The 25,429-nt window shown below is 44.3% G+C and overlaps 5 non-coding genes across 5 annotated transcripts; 2 read left to right on the top strand and 3 right to left on the bottom strand.

Moving 5' to 3' along the window:
* Nucleotides 1–3,218: 3,218 nt before the first annotated feature.
* TRNAS-UGA (transfer RNA serine (anticodon UGA)) lies at nt 3,219–3,300 on the bottom strand. Its single transcript has one exon. It is a non-coding gene; the product is annotated as a tRNA-Ser (tRNA).
* Nucleotides 3,301–5,891: 2,591 nt separating this feature from the next.
* TRNAS-AGA (transfer RNA serine (anticodon AGA)) lies at nt 5,892–5,973 on the top strand. The gene has a single exon. It is a non-coding gene; the product is annotated as a tRNA-Ser (tRNA).
* A 9,934-nt stretch (nt 5,974–15,907) lies between these two features.
* TRNAM-CAU (transfer RNA methionine (anticodon CAU)) lies at nt 15,908–15,979 on the top strand. Its single transcript has one exon. It is a non-coding gene; the product is annotated as a tRNA-Met (tRNA).
* Nucleotides 15,980–17,634: 1,655 nt separating this feature from the next.
* On the bottom strand, nt 17,635–17,716 carry TRNAS-AGA (transfer RNA serine (anticodon AGA)). Its single transcript has one exon. It is a non-coding gene; the product is annotated as a tRNA-Ser (tRNA).
* A 7,284-nt stretch (nt 17,717–25,000) lies between these two features.
* On the bottom strand, nt 25,001–25,072 carry TRNAQ-CUG (transfer RNA glutamine (anticodon CUG)). The gene has a single exon. It is a non-coding gene; the product is annotated as a tRNA-Gln (tRNA).
* Nucleotides 25,073–25,429: the final 357 nt, after the last annotated feature.

Raw genomic sequence — 25,429 nt, 5'->3', positions numbered from 1 at the left:
CCTGGTAGTCTGGCTGGAGGCATTGACATGGTCCACATACTGTCAGAGAGCTGCAATCTGTTTTCAGAATCCAGAGCAGGCATTTGAATTAATTATGTCCCACAATTCAAAGCACGTTACCATTATTGGTCCATATACAGCTCTTTCTTTTACTTGACCGATTGATATTTCCCTTTCACAATATAACATTCTATATCTTCGAAGTCCAGTAGCAACTATTCTACTATTTACTATGTAACTTCCCCCCCTTCACCTCCTTCCCCCCTGATTCTGTAATTTTTTGTTTGAATGTTTTCTTGTGAAATATGGAGCTCTGTTTGCATGTGTTTTGTTATTTTATATGAGCAGTACAGTGTTGCACACATAGTTTTTACATTTAATTTGTAACTTCTTCTCCCTGTTTCATCCTTCATTGTGTGCATCCACCCGGTTTAATCAACTCACCAAGTCCTAGACAAACAGATTGATTAAAAATCCCACCAGTGTAGACACGACTACACTGAACATATTCATAGATATCTTCCTATAGACTTGTGGGATATTTAGCACGAGACAGAAAAGTTGGATCCTGTGGTATGTTTATCTTTTATTTAATTAAATGGTGCCAGATTTGTTTCCAAAATAACTCCATAGTTTCCAACCATCAGTTCGCAAGCATTGACATCCCTACAACTCTATTGATACTCTGAAGTTTCTGTCATTCTAACTTTTATCCATTTAAAAGAGGTCAAATGATATATATAGATTCTTTAATTATGTCTCAAAGATTACAGGGATTTTAAACACCTGTCAGATTTTTAGACTATCCCACATGTAAATTAGTATCTGTAAAGACCATATCTTTTTTTTTTTAAGATTTTATTTATTTGACAGAGAGATAGAGAGCACAAGTAGGCAGAGAGGCAGGCAGAGGGAGAGGGAGAAGCAGGCTCTCCACTGAGCAAGGAGCCCGATGCAGGGCTCGATCCCAGGACCCTGGGATCGTGACCTGAGCCGAAGGCAGCCGTTTAACTGACTGAGCCACCCAGGCGCCCCTGTAAAGACCATATCTTAATTGATTGATTTTTTTACCTCTCTAATGGTGTCCCTCTAATCTCTCCCACAAAGTTAACTTTAAAAGTATCTAACATAGGGCGCCTGGGTGGCTCAGTTAGTTAAGCTCAGATCATGATCCCAGGGTCCTTGGATCCAGCCCCATGTCAGACCCCCCCATCTGCTTCTCCCTCTGCCCCCCCACTCATGTTCTTCCTTTCTCTCTCGAATATAGGTCTTTTTTTTAAAGTATCTAATGTTTACATTTTTACTAGAATTTGTTTCTGCAAAGCAGATGTCAGTATTTTTGTGTATTTAATTTTATTTTCCATATGGCATTTTGCTATATATCTCATTCTGCTCCTGAAATTTCCCCTTTTTTTTTTTAGATTCATCTATATAGTTATGTGTGGATCTACTCCTTTTAAATGTTGCCTAATACTTTCTGCGGTAAATACACTTTCTTTGACACCAAATACATCTGAGCTGGATGTAAAATCTTTGACTTACATTATGTTTCCCTAAGTATCTTGTAAGTATTTTTCCCTACTTCCTCATACCATTGAATATTATTCTAGGGAATGCTGTTTCCAGTATGATTCTTCCCCTTAGCAGTGAAGTGATTTCTTTAGTGACTCCCTAAATAATTATTTCTTTATCTTCAAAGTCACATAATTTTACAAGGAAATATCCAGTGTTTTTCCCCCTCTGTTTGTGGTCACCTTCTCCCCCCACTGCCCCGTCCTTGCCACCTCTTCTTCCTCACTTATAAGTTCGCATCCATATTTCTTTCTTCTGGACAAGCACTCGTAAGCCTCTTAACCCACAATTTGTCTCTTCCAATCATTTGTGAAGCCCACAGAAATACTTTTATCCCTTGAAAGTGTTATAGGAAGTAGGAAGTGGGGACAAAAGAATCTGCTCTGGGGTTTCTACGCAGAAGAACTGAAGCATTAATTCTTTCTAAGAAATATGTGGGTTGATGCTTTGTAGCATTTTAAAAATCTCACTCCCTTCCAATATATATATGCGGCTTAATTCCAATTTCTCTCCATATCTGGGGCCAAAATAGCTCTTCCCTTTCTCTCAAATCAGTCTTAGACTCTACATCCAAATCCTGTTGGCTGAAAAAGTCTTTTCCAGTATCAGCTCTGGTGTTCAGGAGCTGAAAAGGTCTACTGCGTGGGAAATTCTTTATAAACTGTTAAGAAACCTCTGCTCAAAAATAGGCAAACGCCCATGTACTGATGAGTGATACTCCCTGCGTCAAAGGTAACACAAGCACTAAACACTCAGGGGCAGCAGTATTCTGTGCCAGCCTAAATCCAGAACCTTACATGGCACCACTTTCATGGCTTTATCACCAGAGGATGAATCCAGAACAGTGAACCAACCCAGTGATGGAGGCAGATGGTGGCAGAAATCCCCAGCACAGACAGAAGCCCACTGACAACTGTTTCGGGGGGGGGGGTGCAGAGCCAAAACCAAGCGACCTTTAAGCTCCGTCCTCCTGCTTCCTAGTTCTGAGACTTCAATCATTTATGGTTGGATCTCTGGGGACCCTGTGGTCTGTAAAATACAAATGTTGTAAAGATCTACAAATAATAAGACGTGTAAAGTCTTTGGAATGTGGTGTGTAGTAAAGGCTTGAAAAATAAGACCTGTTATCTATTATTTTGGGATACTAACACGTCTAACCCTGAGTCTGCTAACAACAACTTGACAATTTGAGGAGTGTCTCCTAAGGAACTTATGAAAACCTCAGTTCATAAGCCTGTCTGGAAGTCCTCGGTCAATACCGTCTCATTGTGCAGCATTGGAAATCAACTATCATGGGGTTCCTGCTTAACTCCTATCTTCTTGGCACAAAGTGTTCAATAAAATTACCCGTTAGTGTCACTACTTTTTATGAATCCTTACCTCCCCATGAGTGGAGAGTGGTCACAGGGAGTACCAGCGTGCTATTGGAGCCCAGGGGCTGGAATGTGTGATCTGAGGCATCTAATGAAGTCAGGTGAACTGCCCTGCGTAGCTTCCCAATTTTGAAGGGTGACTCCCGCACTTGAGAAAGTAGCGTCTTCGGACAGGGGAAGGCGTGCGCCATCCGTATCTGCAGGTGCAGGTGGAGGATACGCGTTGGGGGAACAATCTGGGTTGTGGGAACTTGGGTTGGTTCCTGGCAAAAGCGTAGTCGGCAGGATTCGAACCTGCGCGGGGAAACCCCAATGGATTTCAAGTCCATCGCCTTAACCACTCGGCCACGACTACCTGCTCGCCGCCGCCCCGCAGCTGCGGTGAACCCCTGGGGGACGCGTGGAGTGTCGCCCGTGGAAGGTCCGGGCTCTCCCTGGAGAACGAAGGAGCGCAACCCGAGCAAATCCAGAACAGCCGGGACAGAAGACTCGAACGGCAAGTGCCCTGGGCCCTGGGGCTCGTCCCCTGCCTGCGGCCATCCGCGGACCCCACGGTCACGCCTAGTGCTCGCGAACCTGTGGACGGCGAGCCCGGCTGAAAGTGCGCCCTGAACGACGTCGAGGTGGCAAACGCCAGCGGGAGAGGCACGGAAATGGGGGGGTCGTGGGATTACTTACGGAGCTAAAATCTAAATCAGGACCCTCTTCGGTGGCATTCAACTTGCCCTTCCAAAAGAACCGTTAAAACCGCCCTGGGGCGGAGAGGGAGGCGGGGGCCTAGTTTCCGTCCCGACTGCAAAAGCCGGGGCGGGGAGGTCGGGGACCCCTCAGGGACCGGAGGGGACGCGAGGTGGCTCCCGGCTCGGGAAAGGCGCGCTCCGAGCACACGCGGTCTCCAAGGCCCGCGCTCGGCCCCGCGCAGCACAGAGAGGCGCAAAAAGGAGATGAAAACACGCAAATGTTGGAGTAACTCTAGCCAAATTATTAGGGCCCATTCTGGGGTCAGAGACTCTCTGGTTTACCAGACTGGGATAAGGAGGGGAGCATTCGGACCAGATCTCGTTTTATGGAAGTGTCAGAAACCCTAACACCACGGACTTCTCTCTGCATTCTAGGAACGGAAGCGCGTTCCCAGGGCACACGCTAGTAGATTTAGACAGAATCTCACATACAAAAGGAATGTGACCTCCAGGGTCGAGCCCGAATATGCTCCTCTGAGAGTTAAAACTCCCTCACATCTGTTTTCCTTTAAGATAAGGTGACAATAATGTTTCCCTCACTGTATTCTAGTCATTTTTATTTGGTCTTACTACCATGGCACTTGCTATAGACCCCCATTTAGGCTCATAAAGGGTTTATAACACTTAACGCGGTAAATTTATTTTGAACTTTATTGTCCTTGAGCAGTTTTTTATCCAAATATTGTCCCCGACCAGCGGCGTGTGCACCATCGGAGGTCCCTTGAGAAATGCAAGTTCTCCGGCCGAGTTCAGAGCGACACAATCGGAACCGGGAGCATGGGAGCGGGGAGATCCAGCAATTTGTTTTAACAGGAAGCCCGCCAGGGGCTTCTGATGCTCACTGAAGTTTGAGAAGTCCTCTCCTAGGGAAATATTCTTAACAAAGAAAACCATGTATTGCACAAAACTTTTTGCATTTCCCCATTGTGATAGTTTAAGTAATATATTAAAAATGGATGAATGTTTAAGTATTTTTGCTTCATCTGCCACTAAAATGAGATTTGGGAGGATTCTGTAATCGTTCTGGGGAAATGTCTATGATATAATATTCACCGACATAGTAGTATGAACATGCTCCTTTGAGGAGGCCAACTTTTTGCATATGGAATACTGAGAGGAAGGAAGGAATACTTCAAATGTTTCTAGTGTTGGTTTCTGGGTTGTGGAGTTATGACTTAATGTTTTTGTTTACTATAGTGTTGAAGATATCAAGTCTTACAAGTGAATAGCAGAACAATGCATTTTATTGATTTATTTAATGATGTTACCCAAGAGTTGACATTTGCTTCAAATGGTTCTCGGATTAATGTCTGTCTTGTTCAGTGCACTCCACAGTGAAAGCACTCACCTTGAACTTGTTTCTCAAATAATCAATGTCAGTCAGCAATTGGCAAAATTAATGACAAATTTTCCACCCAAAAAAAATAATTTTGGGAAAGAACACTGAGATAGAGAAGTTTCATAAGTCTTTAACATTTGTAATATAAATCTTCATATTTTTAAGGTTTGGGGAACTGTTTTATTTGAGGTCTGTTCCATAGTTATTCCTGCATATGGATGCAGAAAAAAGAAGTTTTGAAATAGGTGGAACAATCTTGTAAGTCAAATGGTTGTGAGTTTTCTAAAAGACTAGACTGCAAGATCTTCCACTATGTGAATTACTCAAAACTTATTTTTTCTTTTTTAATTTAAAAATTTTTATTTAAATTCAATTGAGTTAACATATAGTGTCTTATTAGTTTCAGAGGTAGAGTTTAGTGATTCATCAGTTGCCTAGAACACCCAGTGCTCATCACATCATGTGTCCTCTCTCCTTAATATTAGCCCATCATGCACTTACCCCATGCCCCCACCCAACCGAAAACTAATTTTGAAAATCCATGATCATTTGGAGGAGCTGTTCAAATCGGCGCTCCCCTCACAGTTCTGCAGCGAATGCCAGAGCCTGTGTCGGCGAGCCGGGTGTCTCCTGGGTGCCCGTCAGAAGCGGCCCAGCAGGAAGCTGGCCTCCCGGGAGGCCTCCTGCTCTGGCCCCTTCCCGCAGGCCATCGGAGGAAGGCGTCCCTCCGGGCGGGGGAGGCAGTGCCACTTGGCCGCTTTGCCACAGCAGCGCGCTCTTCGCCCGAATGAGGTCCGAGGGCACTTCGTGGGAGAGACTGGGGCCTTCGGAAGAGGCTACTTAGCTAAGGAGCGCGACGGCTCGCACGTAGTCGTGGCCGAGTGGTTAAGGCGATGGACTAGAAATCCATTGGGGTCTCCCCGCGCAGGTTCGAATCCTGCCGACTACGGCAGCCCTCCTCTTCTTTGAAGACGCCACCTCTGCTCGCACCAGCCCCGGCACGGGCTGCGGGTGCCCGCCTCACAGGCTCCGCGCGCGTCCACCCTGGTTTTCCACTAGCCTTTTCACAAGCTACTTCCCCACCGTCCCCAAAAGGTCTCCTTTTACGCAAGGAAGAGCCCACCCTTTGTGTTCCTTTCCTCTTGGCTGCGACCAGAGCCCTGCTTTAGCCAGACAGCCGTTCCCAAAACGAACGTTGGCAGGAGGGTCTGCATCTGGAATTGCACCTGTTATCTGGGCTCTTCTCCGGCCCTGGACGTCCTCGCCACGCAGAAAAGGAAATTCCAGGAAATTTTGGATCAAATGCAGGTGAAAGTCACGACTCACAGCGATGGTCGCCAAGTCGCAAATCCACACGGGTATTGATAGCAAAGCACCACACACAGCTAAAGAAATTAGGTAAAGCCATTGTCTTCGTGAAACAGGGCTGACGCCGCCTCGCTGGGCTGGCTTGTCCTGGGGTCCAGGACAGCGGTGATGAGAGGTACTAAAACCTTATATACTTTAAGAAACTTGTATATTTCCTTTGCTGCATCTGTTAGTCCTTCAGAAGCAACAGAGCATCCTAAATAAAATGCTACTTATGAGGTATCTGTGACCCCCAAGTGGAAAGTGCCACCTCTAAGTGGCAATTGCAATAAACAAGGAAAACAAAGAACTCAGAAAATTCATTAAGTTTTTTTTTAATTTTTATTGTTATTTTAATCACCATATATTACATCATTAGTTTTTGGTGCAGTGTTCCATGATTCATTGTTTGTTCATAACACCCAGTGCTCCATGCAAAACGTGCCCTCCTCAATACCCATCACCAGGCTAACCCATCCGAAAATTCATTAAGTTTTAACAGAAAACGAATGTTGCCTAGCATCTGTTTCCCTTTACCGTGCTTCCTTTTTTTTTTTTTTTTTTTTTTTTAAGTTTTTTTTTATGTATTTGGCGGAGTGAGAGCACAAGCCGCGGAGGGAGAAGCGGGATCCCGGCCAAGCAGGGAGCCCGAAGCGGGGCTCGATCCCAGGACCCCGGGATCATGACCTGAGCCGAAGGCAGACGCTCAACCATCTCAGCACCCCAGGCCCCCCTCCTGTGCTTCCTTCTTCAACAAGAAAGGGAGAATATTACAAATGAAGGGCGGCTTCTCGGTGGAGACCCTAGGGTGAAGGTTGAGAAGGGGCGGAAGTAGAGGTTCCAATAGCCTCTGGTTAAAGGAGCCCGGAGTCCAGCCCACTCTGCTGGACCTACCTGCGCCTGCACCCACGAGCCCTCTGAGAAAGGTAAGACAATTCCAAGAATTGGTGTGACTAGAACCCTAGCTTCAGGCGCGGTGCGCTTTGGCTTGGTAATTCATAAAATTGAGGTTAATGACTCACATAGACATATTTGACAGGTGATTTTTCTTTAGCAACTTTGTGTTTAATGACAGTTTAGTGGTGGTGAAGCTTATTCGTTAAAGTTAGGTTATGTGACATACAGGAGATGCCAAAATGCAGATGGTTCTCAGCCTGGTGTCTACGGTCTCCCAACAGTATCTGTGAGTTCCCTGACGTGGTCTCTACAATTGTCAGTTTTGTGTCAGTGGCATCTCTCTGTGAGAGGGTGAATAAGTGTTATTTTACATACCATGAGATTTTGAACCAAAAATAAGTTAATAATTTCTTTCTTAATAACTTCATGACCACTGAATGAAAAGAAGAGTTTGCTCACTTTATTTTGTTGTTTTGGAAAACACAGGAAATGACTTTGAGGAGATACGTGGGCTCCAAACAAATTCTGTCTAACTTATAATAGGTTTGTCTGACATGAACCCAACACCTGTCTTCCCAATGACAAAGTCACACTCACCATTACGCCAGGGAAGAAAGCTTTATTGGAAATCACGATGCTCACTGCCAAGCCCATGTATACTTATGATGTTCACAGACCAAAACAGGCACAAGTCCACCTAAAGCAAATTACTTTCCAGGACTTGCCCGGTCCATATTGCTAAGGGCATTGACAAACATATTCTTTTTTTTTCCTGTTATATTACACTATCATGTTGAGAACAAACAGGCTCTCCTTTGAGGATCTAGTTCCACAAGCTGCCTCTTGTATATAAAAACACATGGACCAGCAATTTCTTCCAACCAGCATCTTCAAACCCCATTCACCTAGAAATGACAGGTTTAAATTTTATTTATGCCTTCCACTTCATCTCTGCCATTATACTTTCAGGGTTTTTTTTAAATATTAAGATTTTATTTTTAAGTAACCTCTGCACACAATGTGGGGCTCAAACTCACAACCCTGAGATCAAGAGTCACACACTCTACTGACTGAGCCAGCCAGGCAAGCACCCCCATATTTTCAGTCTTTAGCAGTTTATGCAAACTCTTCCTGGGTGGGCTTTATTAGTTGCATGTGTATAGAGTATCCCTCATAGTGGGCACAGATCACAAGGGCAGGGACATGTTCTTTGTCTTAACTTCATGTTACCATACCCTAGTCAATAAGATTAAATTCATTCAGAAATGGAGTTTTATAACATGATGCATCATATGAAAGAGCCTCTTTAACCAAAATTGTTCCATGGTGTAATGGTTAGCACTCTGGCCTCTGAACCCAGCCATTTGAGTTCAAGGACTCATGGTTTATTTCAGTTTGTTTTTCTGTTGTGTTGGGTTTGTTTGTTTGTTTTTGTCGACATGGGCATGTACTAGGCAATTTCATCCCTGACATCTCTCAGCACTCAATATGTATGTCTGGGAGGCTTCGGACAGCCTCATCATGTTTCATAGGGAAGGAAAAAAAGGTCAAAAGTAAATACTTCCACTTAAAACAGCATCAGAAAGAATAAAATACTCAGGAATAAGTTTAACAAAAGAAGTGCAAAACTTATATTCTGAAAACTACAGAACACTGTTGAAATAGATGAAGATAGATAATGATATCTCATATTTATGGATTGCATCTTAACAGTGTTATGATGGCTATTCTCCCCTAAATTGATCTTCCCTATCGGAACGCTAGATGACTTCTTTGTAGAAATTGATGGGGTGATTCTAAAATTCACATGGAATTTCAAGGGACCCAGAATATCCAGAAAAATCCTGAAAAAAGAAGAAACAGGAAGACTCACTTCCCAACCTCAACACTAATTACGAGGCAGCGATAATCAAGACAGTGAGATCAATGGAATAGAACCGAGAGTCCAGAAATAAAGCCATATGTCTATGGCGAACTGGGTTTTTTTATTAGAAGTGCCAAGACTATTCAGTGGGGAAAGAATAGTCTCTTCAACAAGTGGTGCTGGGAAAACTAGATAACCGCATGCAAAAGAACGAAATTGGACCCTTACCTCACACAATTTACATAAAGTAACTAAAATGGGTCAAAGATATAAGGTCTAATATTATAAAACTTTTAGAAGGAACACTGGGGAAATCATGACCTCGGATTTGGCAGTGGATTCTTAGATACGACACCAAAGGCACAGGCAACAAGAAAGACTTTATCAAAATTAAAAGCTTTTGTGCCTCAAAAGACACTATCAAGAAAATAAAAGGCAACCAAAAGAACAGGAGAAAATATTTGCAAATCACATATCTGATAAGGGGCTTGCATCTAGAATTTATAAAGAACTTTTACAACTCAAGGGAGAGACAAATAACCCATTAAAAATGAGCAAAAGACAGGAATAGACAGTTCTCTAAGAAAGATGTAAAAATTGCCAATAAGCCCACGAGAAAATGCTTGCCATCATTAGTCATTTGGGAAATGCAAATCAAAACCACAATGAGATACCACCTCACACCCATTAGGATAGCTTTAATGAAAATGCCATATAATTACAAGGGTTGGGGAGGATATGGAGAAACCAGAACCATCATACATTGCGGGTGGGAATGAAAATGGTGCATTCATGTTGGAAAACAGTCTGGCAGTTCTTCAAAAGATTAAACATAGACTTACTGTATGATCCAGCAATTCCAGTTATATGAAAAGGATAAAGAAAAACACATAAATAATAATGATAGTAAAACTCAAGTTATTTTGAAGTATATACAGTGAAAAATAAAACCTCTCTGCAATCCACAAGCTCAGCTATTCAATTTCTATCCACACCAGCAACCTGAAGCCAGGTCTGGTAGAACCTTCCAGAGTTAAAATGTATGCATGTACATAACCTTTTCACTCTAGTTTTTAAAAATCATAACTATTACATGTAATCCTGCTGTGAATGTTAAAGCTTGTTCCAGTTGTGGGATGTATCTCATGAATCCATCAGAGGATGGTGGAGCAAGAAGCTGATCTCATTCCAACGATCCATCAGAATAGGGAGTCCTTCCAGTTCTGAGGATAGAGTGTTAATTGCCAATATGGTGCAACAGCATGATTGTCATCCAAATGACATTAAAGAATAGGAAAGATAGACTACAAATACACTTTCTGGTATGCAATTTGATCCTATAGAAAGCTAAGGTACAGTAAAGCTATTTACTTTATCAAGGGGAGGCTCACCTGTGTAGTCGTGGCCGAGTGGTTAAGGCGATGCGCTAGAAAGCCACTGGGGTCTCCCCGTGCAGGTTCGAGTCCTGAGGACGACAGGTGTTTTGACATCTTGTAGGTTACTTTGAAATCCTACATAGCTGCAAGTCCAAAGAAACATGACTTGTACCTGACCAATAAGCGATACATCCTCATTTACTGAGCTTCCCTGTTTTGGTCTTGGCATTCACCGGCCTGTGATGGAGTCTCTCAGTCTGGCCAGAAAAAAGAAATCATAATTACCATATTATCTAGTAGGTTTGAACAGAGTCCTAATGTTTTCTTTTCTCCCAAGAAGAGTCCAAATTTCAGAAATACCTCGGTGTTTCCTGCAATCAAAATCCTGCTTGAAGGCAAGTCTTTCAAAAAGAATAAAAGTTAGTGGGAATGCTTGCTTCTCCACCAGATTGTTACCCTTTCAGCAATGTCCTTTTCTCGCATCCCAACTGTATCCTTGATATCTCCCAATCCGCTCATATTTTCATCTATCCGTGTGAGGCCGATCTGGAATTTCATGCTTGCTTAACACAACCCCAGCCTGTTTCTAGGATAAGTAAGAGAAGACGTGCCAGAAATAAATGCTATCCGAAGACAGTAAAATCATTTGCTTGCATGTAACTGGAAAACAAGGTCTAAAATAAAGCTGTAATCAACTAGCATAAAGTGTATTTTCATTGCCTATTAAGAATATTAATATTTAAACTATTTTAAAATAATAATCATGAGACGAAGCTCAAATGATATTGCGATACATGCAGTGAAAAAAAAATGCCTTTTCTGTCTATGTGCTCTAGCTGTTCAGTTTCCCTCCACAGCGGAATGAGTTTTTGTATACCTTTCCAGAGTTATGTGTGTGTATAATATTCAGTCCACTCTATATTTTTATTTTTTTTAAGATTTTATTTATTTATTTGAGAGAGACCATGAGCAGGGGGGAGAGGCAGAGCGAGAGGGAGAAGCCGACTCCCTGCTGAGCAGGGAGCCTGAGCTCCCCTCCAGCTGGAGGACCCTGGGATGAGGACCCGAGCAGAAGGCAGATGCTTAACCACTAAGCCACCCTTTTAAATGAATGGTACAAACGTATACACAGTGTTCATCTTGGTTATTTCTTTCCCTTAAAGATATATACTGAGAGCTCCCGGACGGACCGCTGGTTAGATCGCAACTGCCACACAACCCGCTGCCCCATTTCGGCAAGAAGCAGCCAGAGCGGTCATCGGTCATTGTCCATTCCCTGGCGGCAGTTAGGGTTACTCTTCCAGCGGGAGGGATGAGTAAGGGACCGACAGGGCTAGGTAGGGAGAGATGGGGGGCTATGTGATCAGGCTCACAGAAATCCCCAAAATGTGGAGGTGTGGGGAGACCAGAGATAAGGGGACAAATCGGACCCCCCTATCCTGGACATGTGGGGTGGGTCGTGTGGGGTGGATGTCTTTATGACAATCACCTGTGACCAACAAGGAATAACCAGACCCTAAAAAGGAAGTAAACTACTGAAGGTGTTGACACTAGTCCTTGCTCAATGGTGATATCAGTAGAAATGTTAAAAGGATTTAAGTTCCCCGGTTAGCTTTCTATAAAAGACCAACACTAAAGGCCTTCATTGGCAACCCTGTCGGGACCCCTCTCACTCTTGAGAGCTTTTCTGTATCTTCACTTGATAAACTTCTATCGCTTTACTCACACACACACTAATAGACCCATAGAAATATGCCTAACTGATTTTTCACACTAGTGCAGAAAAAAATTCAATGGAAGAGCAACAGTATTTTCAACAAATGGTGCTGGAGCAATTGGACATCCACGGGCATAAATAAATAAATAACAAAAAAAAGAAACAAAAAACCAACAACAAAACAAAATCCATGTTGACCTAAACCTCATTCTGTACACAAAAATTAAAATGAATCACAGACTGAACTGTAAAATTATAAAACTTTTAGAAAATAATAGCGGATCTTCAGGATCTAGGGTCAGGCAGGTTCCTTTGACTTGATACCAAAAGCCCAATCCTTAAAAGGAAAAGAGATAAATCAGATCCTTGCAAAATTAAAAACTTTTCCTCTGCAAAAGACACTATGAAGCGGTTGAAAATAAAAACAAGCTACAAATTTGGAAAAAACATTTGTAAATCACATACATGACAAAGGTCAGTATCTGGAACATGTAGACAGAATTCTCAAAACTGAACAGATTAAAAGAGAAAGCCAACACTTCAGTCAGAAAATGGATAAAAGCCATGAAGAGACATTGCAGCATTTCACCCATGATGATACACAGATGGCAAATAAACACATGAAAAAATGTTCAGCATCATTAGCCATTAGGGAAATAGAAATTAAAACCACAATAAGATATCACCCTACACCTATCAGAATGGCTAAAACAAAAGTAATGACAACACCCAATTCCCATGAGGATGTGGGGAAACTCTCATACACTGATGGTGGGAATGTAAAATGGTACAGTGAGTCAGGAAAATGGTTTGGCAGTTTCTTACAAAACTAAACAGGAAATTATCAGATAATCCAGTAATAAATACCAGTCTTGGGTATTTATTCCAAAGACGTAGAAATTTATGCTCCCACAAAATACCTATAAATACCTGTATTTTTTCCAGCATCTTTACCCAGAATAGGCCTAAACTGGAAACAATACATATCACTAGGTGAATGGCTCAGCAACTATGATATATCCATACTATGGAATACTCCTCAGCAAGACAAAGGAATGGACTATAGGTACATGTGGCAACTTGGATGACTTCCTGGGGAATTATGCTGAAAAAAAGCCAATCTCAAAATGTCATATTTTGCGTAATTCCACTTCTACAACATTCTGGAAATGACTAAATTAGAGAAATGAAGAATCAGTTTCTGCTTTCCTGGTATGAGGGAGGGAGTGCTGGGAGAAGGTGGGTGTGGTCATTAAAAGGTGACAGACAGGAGGGATTCTTGCTGTGATGAAGCCACACTTTTGTGGTGGTGGATACGGGAATCTGCACATGGGATAAAACCACCCAGAACTAAATGCCTACCACCACACTCAAAAATGAGTACAGCGGGGGGAAATCAGAGTAAGACTGGAGGACTGTATCAATGTCAGCATCCTGCTTGTGTTATTGTAATGAGCCAAGATGTTACCACTGGGGGAAACTAGGGTAAAGTGTTCTCTCTTTGTCATTTCTTACAACTGCATGTGAGTCTGCAGTTACATCAAGTACACATGTATTTACATATATTATATATGCATTTCACATCAGTACGTAGAAACATGCCTCATTCATATTATCTGCTGCAGAATATTCCATTATGTTCCACAGTTTATTTAAAAAAATCAAGAACTATTGGTTATTTAGAGTTTTGAAATCTTTTTACACATAATCTCACAGCATGAACACATGTCTGTATTCTTCATCATTTCTCACAGTTGTGGAGTATTTATTTTTTGATTCAGCCCATCTCCCCACTTCTATCAGAGTTTGTCTTAGTTTGGAGTGTAGCTCATTGATGACCATCAGAGGCTGACAAGGTAGGAAGCTGGAAATTAGATCAAGTTAAGGAGGCTTGCCAATTCTAGGACAAAGTACAACATGCCAATTTGTCATAACAGCATTATGGTCATCTATTTGACCAAATATGTCAAAGAGTAAGAAATTTTGGTTTCAAATATATATTTTAATGTGTTATTTCACCTCATTGTGAGAGAGCCAAAGTTCAAGACAATTGCTTCGTTCCACTGAGTTATCTTGTTGAATCTAACTGTAGTTTTTTTAAATCTAACTCTACTTCTTATTTAATTACAGGAATTTCCATGTGCTGTGTTATATATAAAATAAGCAGTCCCCTAAAGCCTGATTTTCTCTGGATCAAGAGATGACTCTTAAGTTTTTGCACCTGGAAAGAGGAAGACCAAGACAGAGGATCACTAAGTCTAAGACAAACTCACCTCACTGCCAAAAGTGATAGCAGGGTAGGGGGAGGGAAATAAAATCTAAAGATGAAGTAGGCTGGAGTGAGGCAGAAGAGCGAAGTTCGACATCAGGGAGATTTGAAGGGCCTTAACTAGTCAACCCGGAGAGAGAAAAACTGGGCTCTCTAGCTATAAAATTGTAGGTTGCAGCTCTTCTCGTGCATTCCAGCTATAGTACCACAGGCAAGAGAAAAAGCAAGCTTTTAAATTGGAACTCTTACCCAAAAGCCAAAAAAGTGGGCTGTTGGTCACGCTAAGAACAGGTGTTGGGCTTAGCTTGATAGACTTGCCTAGCAATGGCAAAGTCCCTGGTTGAATTTCTGCAAATCCTTTTTTAAGGTCTTGGCTTGAAGCGTCCATCCCCCGGGGGAGCATTCGGGAGTCACGGTGACTGATGCACAGGTGCCTAGGCCAAGCGCTCCTCTACTGGAAGGAGGCTGCTGCGCTCTGTTACCGCTTGCGGGAGACTGTCCGAGGTGAATCCCGCGTACAAGTGAGGACCCCCCCTCCCCCGCAGCATTCTGTCTCCGGCTGCCCGCACTAGATCTGCGGCTTCTGTGGCAGACAATAGGGAAACGAACAGAAACGACGAGAGTCTAGCGGAGAAGGTGAGAATCCTGCAGAATTCGGAAGGGAATGGAAACGGGTGAAGGAGGAAACCAGTCAGCACCCTCAGAGGTTTGAAGGTGCAGCAAACTCGGCGTCCGAGTGATGAGACGAGGCAGGTACGAACCAACCTGCCGGTACGAGCGGAGGTCTGGAAGTGGGAAGCGGAGCGCGGGCGCTTCCAGGCCGGGTGCAGGGAACGGCAGGTGGCTCTGGACCCCGCCAGGAGGACTTGGAAGTAGGGGGTTTACGTAGGGATCTCCAGTAATCGAGAGAGGCGGAGCGAACGGAACCCTCGCGGATAGCTGGGGAGGGCCCCGAAAGGTCAAACAGACGTGGGCCGCTTTTGCTGATAAATCGGAGCGCTGCTCAGGAGGAGGGAAACGAGGGAAGGCCGGCGGCTCGGGGACCAAGAAAGAATCCCAAGGAAAGGGCTTTGGTTGAGAAAGAAGGCGACTCGTGAGTGGTTTTAGAAGGCTTTGCCCGATTCTTGGTCTGGCAAGTTGACATCCTGGCCACATCATTATTCCCAATCCAAAGGGAACGCTTGGCAACCTCGCAAAGAAAGGGCTGGAGATGTGTGGAGCCTGCGAGCTAGAGCCTGTGTGACGGGAACGTGGACCGTAAGGCTGGGACTGGCGAGAAACGCCCGGAGGAGATGGATGGAAGGAAAGGAGAATAGAGAGAAGACGGGAAAGGCAACCGCATTGCGCATCGTAAGACGTGGGGCAAGAGGCTGAGAATCAAATCGGAAAAGTAGGAAGCTTCTCCCGCGTCCGAGCAGAGTGGCGCAGCGGAAGCGTGCTGGGCCCATAACCCAGAGGTCGATGGATCGAAACCATCCTCTGCTAGGCTACCTTATTGTCGCCCCGCGATCGGACCCTCCGCCTCCCTCACAACCTCGCGGGCCCAGAGCGGAGAACCCCTTCAGGGAAAAAGGGACATCACAGCCGTCTTCTCCCCCTCCTGCGACAGGAGGGCCTCGTTTTCGCTGCGCTATGTTCAAACCCCCCAGAATCATGGAAAACACTCCCCGCTCCTTTATTGATCCTGCATCTCGCCTGCCACCTCCCTTGCTGCCGGCCTGACTCGGCGGCTCCAACCTCCGGACGAATCAAGGAAGCCTCAGGTGGCCAGGACGGCGCCCAGGACTTGCTCGCAGCCAGGTGCTTGCAGTCCTGGAGCGGGATGAAGTCACCATCCCCTGCGGAGGGGAGCACTGGGGACCGACGCGGAGAAGCGGGAGTCTCCGCGCGGGGGGCGCACGGAAGGGAGACGGAAGAGCGGGGGTTGGGGGGGGGCGACGCCGGGCCAGAGCGCGGAAGGAGGAGGGATCCGAGAGGACAGGGGGCCCAATGACAGGCGGCGGGCCGCACCTGCGAGCGCGCGGCCCGCGGGAACACGGACACAGAGTGGGGGCGCGGGGAAGCAAGCCGAAGGTGCAGGATTTGGATCTGAGGGAGGTGGTCCTCGCCGACTGCAACAGCCCACAGAAGGAGCTTCGGCCTCTGTTCCTCCGGTTTCAGATAAGGACCAGGAGGGAACTGGTGGTGACGGGCCCGGGAGTCCCCGACCCGCAAGCACAGGCCGAGGAGGCGTCAGGCGGACTCTTGATGCGCGTGCCCTCCCAGCCGCCGGGCGCCGCTCCTCCCTCAAAGGACCGCGGGTTCCCTCCGCAGACGTCTGCCTGCTCCGGGCCGGACTCCGCGGCGGTCAAACGCCCCCCTCCCTGCGATCACGAATTCCAGGAACAAAGTCCCCGACTCAGTTTCACCCTCCTCACCTCAGCCCGACTTGGATCCCCTTTGCCCCCGCACTCGCGCTCACCTATCGTCGGTAATGCTGCTAGAATCGACGATCCGCTCAGCAAGGAAAGCTCAGCTCCCCAAGGCCTGGCATGGAATTCGGAATTAGCACGACTCGGGAAAGACCCCTATATGCCTTCACCCCATGGACCACTCTGTCCATAGAGGGGCAGACTTTGAATCTGAAGATCTAGGGTTCAGATTCCTGTTTCCCTCCTTTTGATTTCTGGCTCACCAGAGAGGACCCACCCCCTGGAGGATGGTTGCCCGTTGGAGAATTTCTGGGGACCCAGAAAGTAAGGAGTAAGAAAAAGTACAACGTGCATATCTATCTGTGGTTACATCCTCCTTTGCTTCGGGGCTTGTGATTTTCATTTCATATTCCCTGGAGGAAATGTCAACAGATTAACCCACCTTCCATGGCTTGTGAAGAGCATCAGTGTAGACCCTTCTGCCAACGTTCGTTTTGGAAACGGCTGCCTGGCAAAAGCAAGGCTCTGGTCGCAGCCAAGAGGAAAGCAACACAAAGGGTGGGCTCTTCCTTGCGTAAAAGGAGACCTTTTGGGGACGGTGGGGAAGTAGCTTGTGAAAAGGCTAGTGGAAAACCAGGGTGGACGCGCGCGGAGCCTGTGAGGCGGGCACGCTCAGCCCGTGGCGGAGCTGGTGCGAGCAGAGGTGGCGTCTTCAAAGAGGAGAGCCGCCGTAGTCGGCAGGATTCGAACCTGCGCGGGGAGACCCCAATGGATTTCTAGTCCATCGCCTTAACCACTCGGCCACGACTACGTGCGAGCCGTCGCGCTCCTTAGCTAAGTAGCCTCTTCCGAAGGCCCCAGTCTCTCCCACGAAGTGCCCTCGGACCTCATTCGGGCGAAGAGCGCGCTGCTGTGGCAAAGCGGCCAAGTGGCACTGCCTCCCCCGCCCGGAGGGACGCCTTCCTCCGATGGCCTGCGGGAAGGGGCCAGAGCAGGAGGCCTCCCGGGAGGCCAGCTTCCTGCTGGGCCGCTTCTGACGGGGACCCAGGAGACACCCGGCTCGCCGACACAGGCTCTGGCATTCGCTGCAGAACTGTGAGGGGAGCGCCGATTTGAACAGCTCCTCCAAATGATCATCGATTTTCAAAATGAGTTTGGGAACATCCCCATAGTGGAAGATCATGCAGCTGATAAAAGGAAGAAGGCACACTTCTAGTTATGGGTAGGACTTGGCTGGTGTGTCTGTTGCGGCCAAGTGCCCTTAAGATGGGAGACTAAAAATCCATTCATGAGCATCATTAGTACGGAGTCAAACTTACTTTAAAACAAAACAAACCAAAAAACCTTGCTTTTTGGAATTTTGACTTGAAGGAAAGTAAGTCCGCCGCAGTGGCCTCTTCCAAGAGCCAGGCAGGACTGCTTTCCCCAAGTTCCTTATCATCTTCAGCCCTGGACTTAATTTATGAAAGAATCACCTTCAAAGCTTCTATTTTCCTCGTGTAGAGTTGGAGAATTTCAAACCCAGGTTCTGCTGCCAGACCCCGGGGGTTCACTGGCAGGCTCAGTCCCTTACTACCCCCGTGATTTTGAGTGGGTTATTTCAGATCCTGTATGAGTTTCTCATGCCGTGAAGTAAGAATGTCATAATTTAATATGTTGCCAGGTGCTGAGAAAAATCCCTAACATAGAACAACAACCTCTTTGTTAAATACTGGCTTTTATTCCTTTTGCTCACCAGATATCTCCATCAAGGCAAACTGAGTTTTTGGTTTTACAGAAGTAAAACAGACACAGAAATAATGCACGACTCTTAAGCATAAAGATTTATGACTTTGCACCAGTGTGAGCCAGATGGAAGTGGGTCACAGCCAACACCCCAGAAGCCCCCCCAGGAGCCCAGGCATTTCCTACCAAGATAACCAACACGGTTCAGCAAAGCCATCAGAAGCGTGCTGGTGAGAGGGGCACTAGAATTACTGAGTTCGGGGCTAGCTCTGTGTGCGAGCCAGGGATCACCGAAGGAGAGGCGGTCACAGAGTTTGGCTTGTTAGTGGCAATGGGAATGCTAGGACTCCAAAGCACCAGATGTCTGGTGGAAATACTGAAACTCAAGAAGCCAGAGGTGTGCAATTACCATAACAACCAGCTGGGGTGAGGGCCAGCCAGAGGGGCTTCTCCCACAGAGCTGTGAAGATAGTTAATAGACCACAATGTCCCTAAGGGTCAAACAGACTGGCCATATGTGTGCTGCGTAATCTATCTAATCCAAAGAAGCAAGGATGAATGGACGACTGAGAGCACTCCTCCTGTAGGAAGTCATGATATTTTGACAAGTTCCTGGACCTAAGCTTGCCTCTTTTTTCTAAAAGCTGTATATTTTAAAAATTGTATGTTTAGCCTAAGGATTTATGATTTTTGAGTTCACTTTGTGTATTCAGTGAGGTTAAGCATTCCATTTTTTAGAGATTTTCACTTGCAGGAAGATGGAAATAAAAACAAACTGTAGTTTCACCCCCACCCACAAGCAGCAAAGACAGAGCGGGGAGCCTAGAATCCCACCCTTGCCAGCCTGCGGCAAGGTGCTCCCCCCCACCCGGCTTCCTGCCCCTCAACACAAGGTATCAGAGAAAGCAGAGGGAGAGGCTGAGACTTTCATTGCTCCAGACTTTAAAAAGGCTTTTCCCATACCCATCGTCTCTATAAGGAAGTCTGCACCACCCCCCCCCACTTGGCAGTAATGAAGTGTCTATTACCCTCCCCACTGGGGTGGCATCAGAAGAGGCCTAGGGAGAGAAAAGATTTTCATCAGTGCTTAGCTGGAAGGGCCATACACACTCCCTGTTCGTGGAGCTCACATGGCAATGATGATGCTCTCCTACTCCTCCAGCCAGGGAAGAACAAGTGGAAGCCTAGTGGGGAGCCCGGACTCCCTCTACTGCACAACAATAGGGAGCCTACACCTTAGGTATCAAGAGAGGCTGAATGAGGAATCTGAAATTCCATTCCTACCTGATAGTAACCAGGGGTTGCCCTGTCCTCTATCAGAGCAGTGTTAGATGTTTGAGGGAACCAACTAAAACAGAAGGTTTAAATAACATCCAAAGTCTCAGAGCATAATACCCAAAATGTCCGGGAATAAATTGAAAGTCACTTGTCGTGCCAAGAACCAGGAAGATCTTAAACTGAATGAAAAAAGATACTCAGTAGATGTTACGATGGGCAGAATAATGATATCCCCAAATGTCCATGTGCTAATCCCTAGTACTTGAGAACATGTTGCCTTACATGGCAAAAGGGATTTTGCAAATGTGATTAAGGGGGAAAATCTTGAGATGAGGAGATTACCTGAATTATCTGGGGAGGCCCAATCTAATCACAAAAGTGCTCAAAAGGGAGGCAAAACAGTAGGCCAGAGAGATGAGACATGAGAAAGGATTCAACCCATCACTGCCAACTTTCAAGATGGAGGAAGGGGGGTCTACAAACCGAGGAATTTGGTGGTCTCTAAATGCTGGAAACCATTCTGAGCTTCCAGCCAGCAAGTAAACCTTGGTCTTACAACCACAAGGAACTGAGTTCTGACCCATTAGGTAAGGCAACAGATTCTCCCCTGGAGTCTCCAGAAAGGAATGCAGATCTGCTGACAACTTGATTTTAGCTCAGTGCGTCAGAGGGCACTGTCAAGAGAGGGAAAAGACAACCAGCAGAACTGGAGAAAATATTCATAAATTATATATCTGATAAGGGTTTAATGCCTAGACTATATAAAATAATTCCCATAACTCCACAACTGAAAGAAAACCCAATTTCAAAAATGGGCAAAGTACTTGAATAGACATTTCTCCAGAAAAGATACCTAAACGGCTGATAAGCACACGAAAAGATGCTCGACATCACTGGTCATTAAAAGATAATGCAAATAAAAATCTCAGTTTGAAACAATTACAGTGACTGAAAAAAGTTCACCTCAAAGGGCTATATACTGTATGATTCCAAAGAATGAACGAGTGGGGGAAGGGCAGAAGGAGACACAGGTTCCCCGCTGAGCAGGGAGCCATGCGCAGTTCTTGATTCCAGGACCCCAGGACCGCAGGATCATGACCTGAGCTGAAGGCAGACGCTTAACCAACTGAGCCACCCATGGGCCCCTATATAATATTCTTTAGATGAGAACACATGGAGATGAGAACCAATCAGTGGCAGAGTTGGACGGAGTGGGGGATGGGAGGAGAGCAGGTGTGGCTGTGTGAAAGAACATCGGGGATCCTGGTGGCGATGGAAATGTTTCATCCTCTCTATATTTGTTTCAATATTCTGGCTGTTACATTGTAGGATAATTTGCAAGGTGTCTTCATTGGGGGGAACTGGGTAAAGGGTACAGGAGATCTCTGCATTATTTCTTAGAAGTGCATTTGAATTTACAATCATCTCAAAATAAAAAATTTAAGTTAAATATGTCATTTCTATAAATATGTCATTTCTATTATTATTATTATAGTTTGCCTTAAGGTCTTGATATGCATACTTAACAAATCTAAATGTAATCAACATCGGATGCAATGAAACTTGATTTCAGCCTTGAATTCAACACTTTGCTGATTGGTTTTGCTTTATCCTTTGCCTTTATTAAGCCAAATAGCCAGGTGCCTATTTCCACATCAATTTTGGCGCACTTAAACCTAAGTTTAATAAGCAATCCTGAGATTGTATTGTTTACCATCATATCTAATCAGTGTAAGACTCCTAGTGATATGAACAGGGCACATCATCCAGGTTTACTGTAACTATCTGAAAAGTTATTTTAAAACAAGAATAATAAATCTAGCTATTAAGAATAAATGAAAATCTCCTTATGTGCTTTATATATTAAAATACTATCATTTGTGAAAATATGAATGGATTTTCACTATTTCTGGGATAAAAGGCTTCAATAAATAGTTTGTGAAAATGGCTAATTTTATTTTATGTAATATTAGGAATTAATAAAAATTAAATATAAAAAGATAATATAAATACTGAGAATTCTTTAGCTAGATAGCTAGCAGTAAGAATATCTCACACTTTTACTCCCAAGAGATGTTTATTGATATTTGCCCAGCATGGGGCACAGTGCAGGGCTTGAACTTAAGACTCTGAGATTAAGAGACAGTGACTTAACCAGCTGAGCCACCTGGGTACCCCCAGCTTTGAGTCTTTAAAGAAGAGTCCTGTTTGAGAATTCCTCCCATCTGGTCAAGACAATTTAAAAGTAGGATGTTTACTTTGCTGTATTAAACTTTCACAAGGAGGAAAAACTCTAAAGTTATGTATTATATCATGATAAATCTTCATTGATTTAAATATAATAAAGTCTATGAAGAAGAGGAAAAATGGTGAGAAACAAATGGGGCCCATCTAAGTGAAGAGAGGAGAGAGGGCATTTTTGGGGGCCCAACTATGCAGTACAGTGACTGAAGAAAAATTTAACAAGTGACAGTGAAGCACAATAATAGCAGTATTTTAACTTCTGACTGCCAAAATTTTAATTACAGTATAATTATAATATGCCAATATAGTCATATGTTACATAATACATTAAAATATAATGCTAGTAATAATTGATTCTTAAAAGATTTTATTCATTTATTTGACAGAGAGAGACAGCGAGAGCAGGAACACAAGCAGGGGGAGTGGGAGAGGGAGAAGCAGGCTTCCCGCAGAGCAGGGATTCCCGATGTGGGGCTCGATCCCAGGACCCTGGGACCATGACCAGAGCTGAAGGCAGACGCTTAACAATTGAGACACCCAGATGCCCCTAATAATTGATTTTTTCAATAATATTTTTTGGTTATTTTTATATCCTGGAATTTTATATCCCTCTTTGCCAGTGGTTATTGTGTGGCTTTGGCCATGAACTCAGACAAGCAGTGATTTTACAGTCATTCATCATTTGCATGAATTATGACTTCATTGAATGTTTTAAATCTTTTCTCATAATAAATAACTCCAGCATAATTTGACCCTGATCACAATATCCCATTTCTTATATTAATGTTGTCTATTATTTTAGTTCCGTTTTGTTTCTACATCTGAAAAGTTAATAATTACTAGTGATATTGTTTTAGGTATTCACAGTGTATTTAGATGTTCTGGTGCGTTTCTGAACGTTCCTGTTCTTCATAATTTTTGTATACCACTTGGTCATTAGTTCCAATTTCTTGTTCATGAATCTATTCATCATTTCTGCTGTATCTACTATTCAAACTCTATAGTTGAGCTTTTAATGCCAATGAGTAAACTTCCCCTCTATGATTTTATTTCTTTTTATGGTTGTTATTTATTAAAAGTGATCCTATTCATAATTTTCTTCTTAATGATAGAATTATTTTGTTTGCTGTGTTTAATAACTTTCTGTGGATGAATCATAATGCATGAGAAAAATAGTGGAAACAAAAGTTTGGGAAGTTATGAAAATGGACTTGTAGATGATTATCACATTGATGAACATACTGGACTAATATGGCTAAGACTTCATATATTAGGAAGAAGCTGCCTAGCTATGAATTGCACATGCTCAGGGCATAACTCAATTCCCTAGCCTTCTGTGCAGCTAGAATGCAGACATGTGCCCTAAACCTTGCCAATCAGATGTACAAAAGCAAGATTTCTTCTTTCAGAGGAAAGAAATAGGTGGCATAGGCCTTTTGCAGAATTGCTTCCTGGTAAGGGTAAGTTCAGGTAAGCTACGTAAGTTTTTAAAGGCAATGATGGCATAGGGCCTAGCAATGGCATACATGTTGGGGGATGTAGAGAGCTGGCAGTTACCTCTAGGAATTGAAAGATTAGGAGTAATTCAGAGAATTGGGTAGTATAATTTAAAAGTGTGAGTGATTATTACTGTGCCCAAGCATTTCGAGGGAGAATAAGACAGCTCAAAGTTACAGATTCTCAGCTGAAATGTGTGGTCACTGAATCCCAGATTTCCTCTGCCCTAAAACAATTTCAATTTCCCATGACCCCAGCACTGACATAATTCAAAACCAAATTCACATTACATACAACTATGCCAGTTTCCCATTGACAAAAAGGTGGATGAATGAACTGCAGTATATTGACACAGAAGAGTATTATTCATGAATGAAGGAGTGAATGAATGGCAGCTACTTGCAACAAAAGAAACAATTAATTTTAGCAATATATTGTTAAGTGAAAAAGTAAGACCCAGAAGATAATGTATAGCCTGATAGTCTGAATCTTGAAATAAAAATGTACAATTTTTAGAAATACAATAAATGAAATAAAACTAAGGAAAGCACTCTGGAATTACTTCTTGAGGATCTCAGTAACTTGTCTTGCCTTAAGTTGTGACACATGCAGACTTTTACCAGAAAATGAAGTAACTTGCAATTGGAACATTCAGTTTTATGAAAATAAAATGATCACAGAGATAACCTAGGATACAATTTGAAAGCTCTGATTTCTGTGGAACATATTCGTCATAGACAACAATTTTGTGTGATGGATCAGTGTCATAGAACTGACCAAAGCATTTAGAAAATGTATCTGGATCTTTATTTGCTCCGTCCACAAGTGCTTTGAGTTTACATGTGGGCATCCAGTTGTGTTCAAATATCTGAGACGGTTCAATAAGTTCTTTATTTAAAGTATGAATAGATTTTCACAAATCTTTGCTTCTCAGTGGAAAAGGAAACACCCATAAAATCGGGTCCTTGTACCTAATAGACATTAGGAAGTCTCATTCTCTCCGGGCAGAAAAGTATTGTATTCATGAGAATCTTTCTTCTCTCTCAATTCCTTTGCATCCCTTTGCACGAATTGAGCTCACTACATTTCATAAAGCAATAAATCAGGAGAAGTTCAACTCAACTCAAAATTGTGAGTGTTACAGAATATCTGTTAGGTGGGAGAGGAAAACGGGGAGAAAGGAAGGATGGTCCTCTACTCTGAACAATAGAGCAGGCAGTCAGTGGGGTCCACACAGAGTCCGTGTCATCTTCCCCTTCAGGATTACACTCTGGTTTCATGTGAACTGGGGGTCCCCTGCCAACCATCCCTAAAACGGAAACTATAAAAAAATGAGAAAAGAAAAGCACGCAGGTTCCACCGAGATTTGAACTCGGATCGCTGGATTCAGAGTCCAGAGTGCTAACCATTACACCATGGAACCCCACGGTTTCCGTCGGTGACAGCAGTCCTCCCTGGCCGGATGTACCTCCCTGAAATCAAGGAGTCCCTAGAAAAGCTGAAATTCGCGTCCTAGTTTTTGACATCTGTCTCCGAGACACACGGGCCTTTTCTCGTGTGCACAGGGCTCTTCGTGCAAAATCCCAAAGCAAATCGGTTTCTAGGGACAGGTCCGTGCTCGTCGGCGCCCTCTGGTCTTTCTGCAGCAGGCGGGCCTTGGTGCGCCTGGCCGCCCCCGCCCGGCGGCCCAGACGCAGGTGCAGCAGGGGAGGGGTGCGGCTGGGGCTGCCGGGGCGGGGGGCGGCCGGGGCTCCCGAGGCGGGGGGGTGCGGCTGGGGCT

This window comes from Callorhinus ursinus, unplaced genomic scaffold (assembly GCF_003265705.2).
Source record: "Callorhinus ursinus isolate GAN/ISIS: 27379988/994484 unplaced genomic scaffold, GSC_fseal_2.0 scaffold129, whole genome shotgun sequence".
NCBI lineage: Eukaryota > Metazoa > Chordata > Mammalia > Carnivora > Otariidae > Callorhinus > Callorhinus ursinus.
Note: the sequence above shows the minus strand (reverse complement) of the source record. Positions and strands in the feature narration are given on the sequence as shown.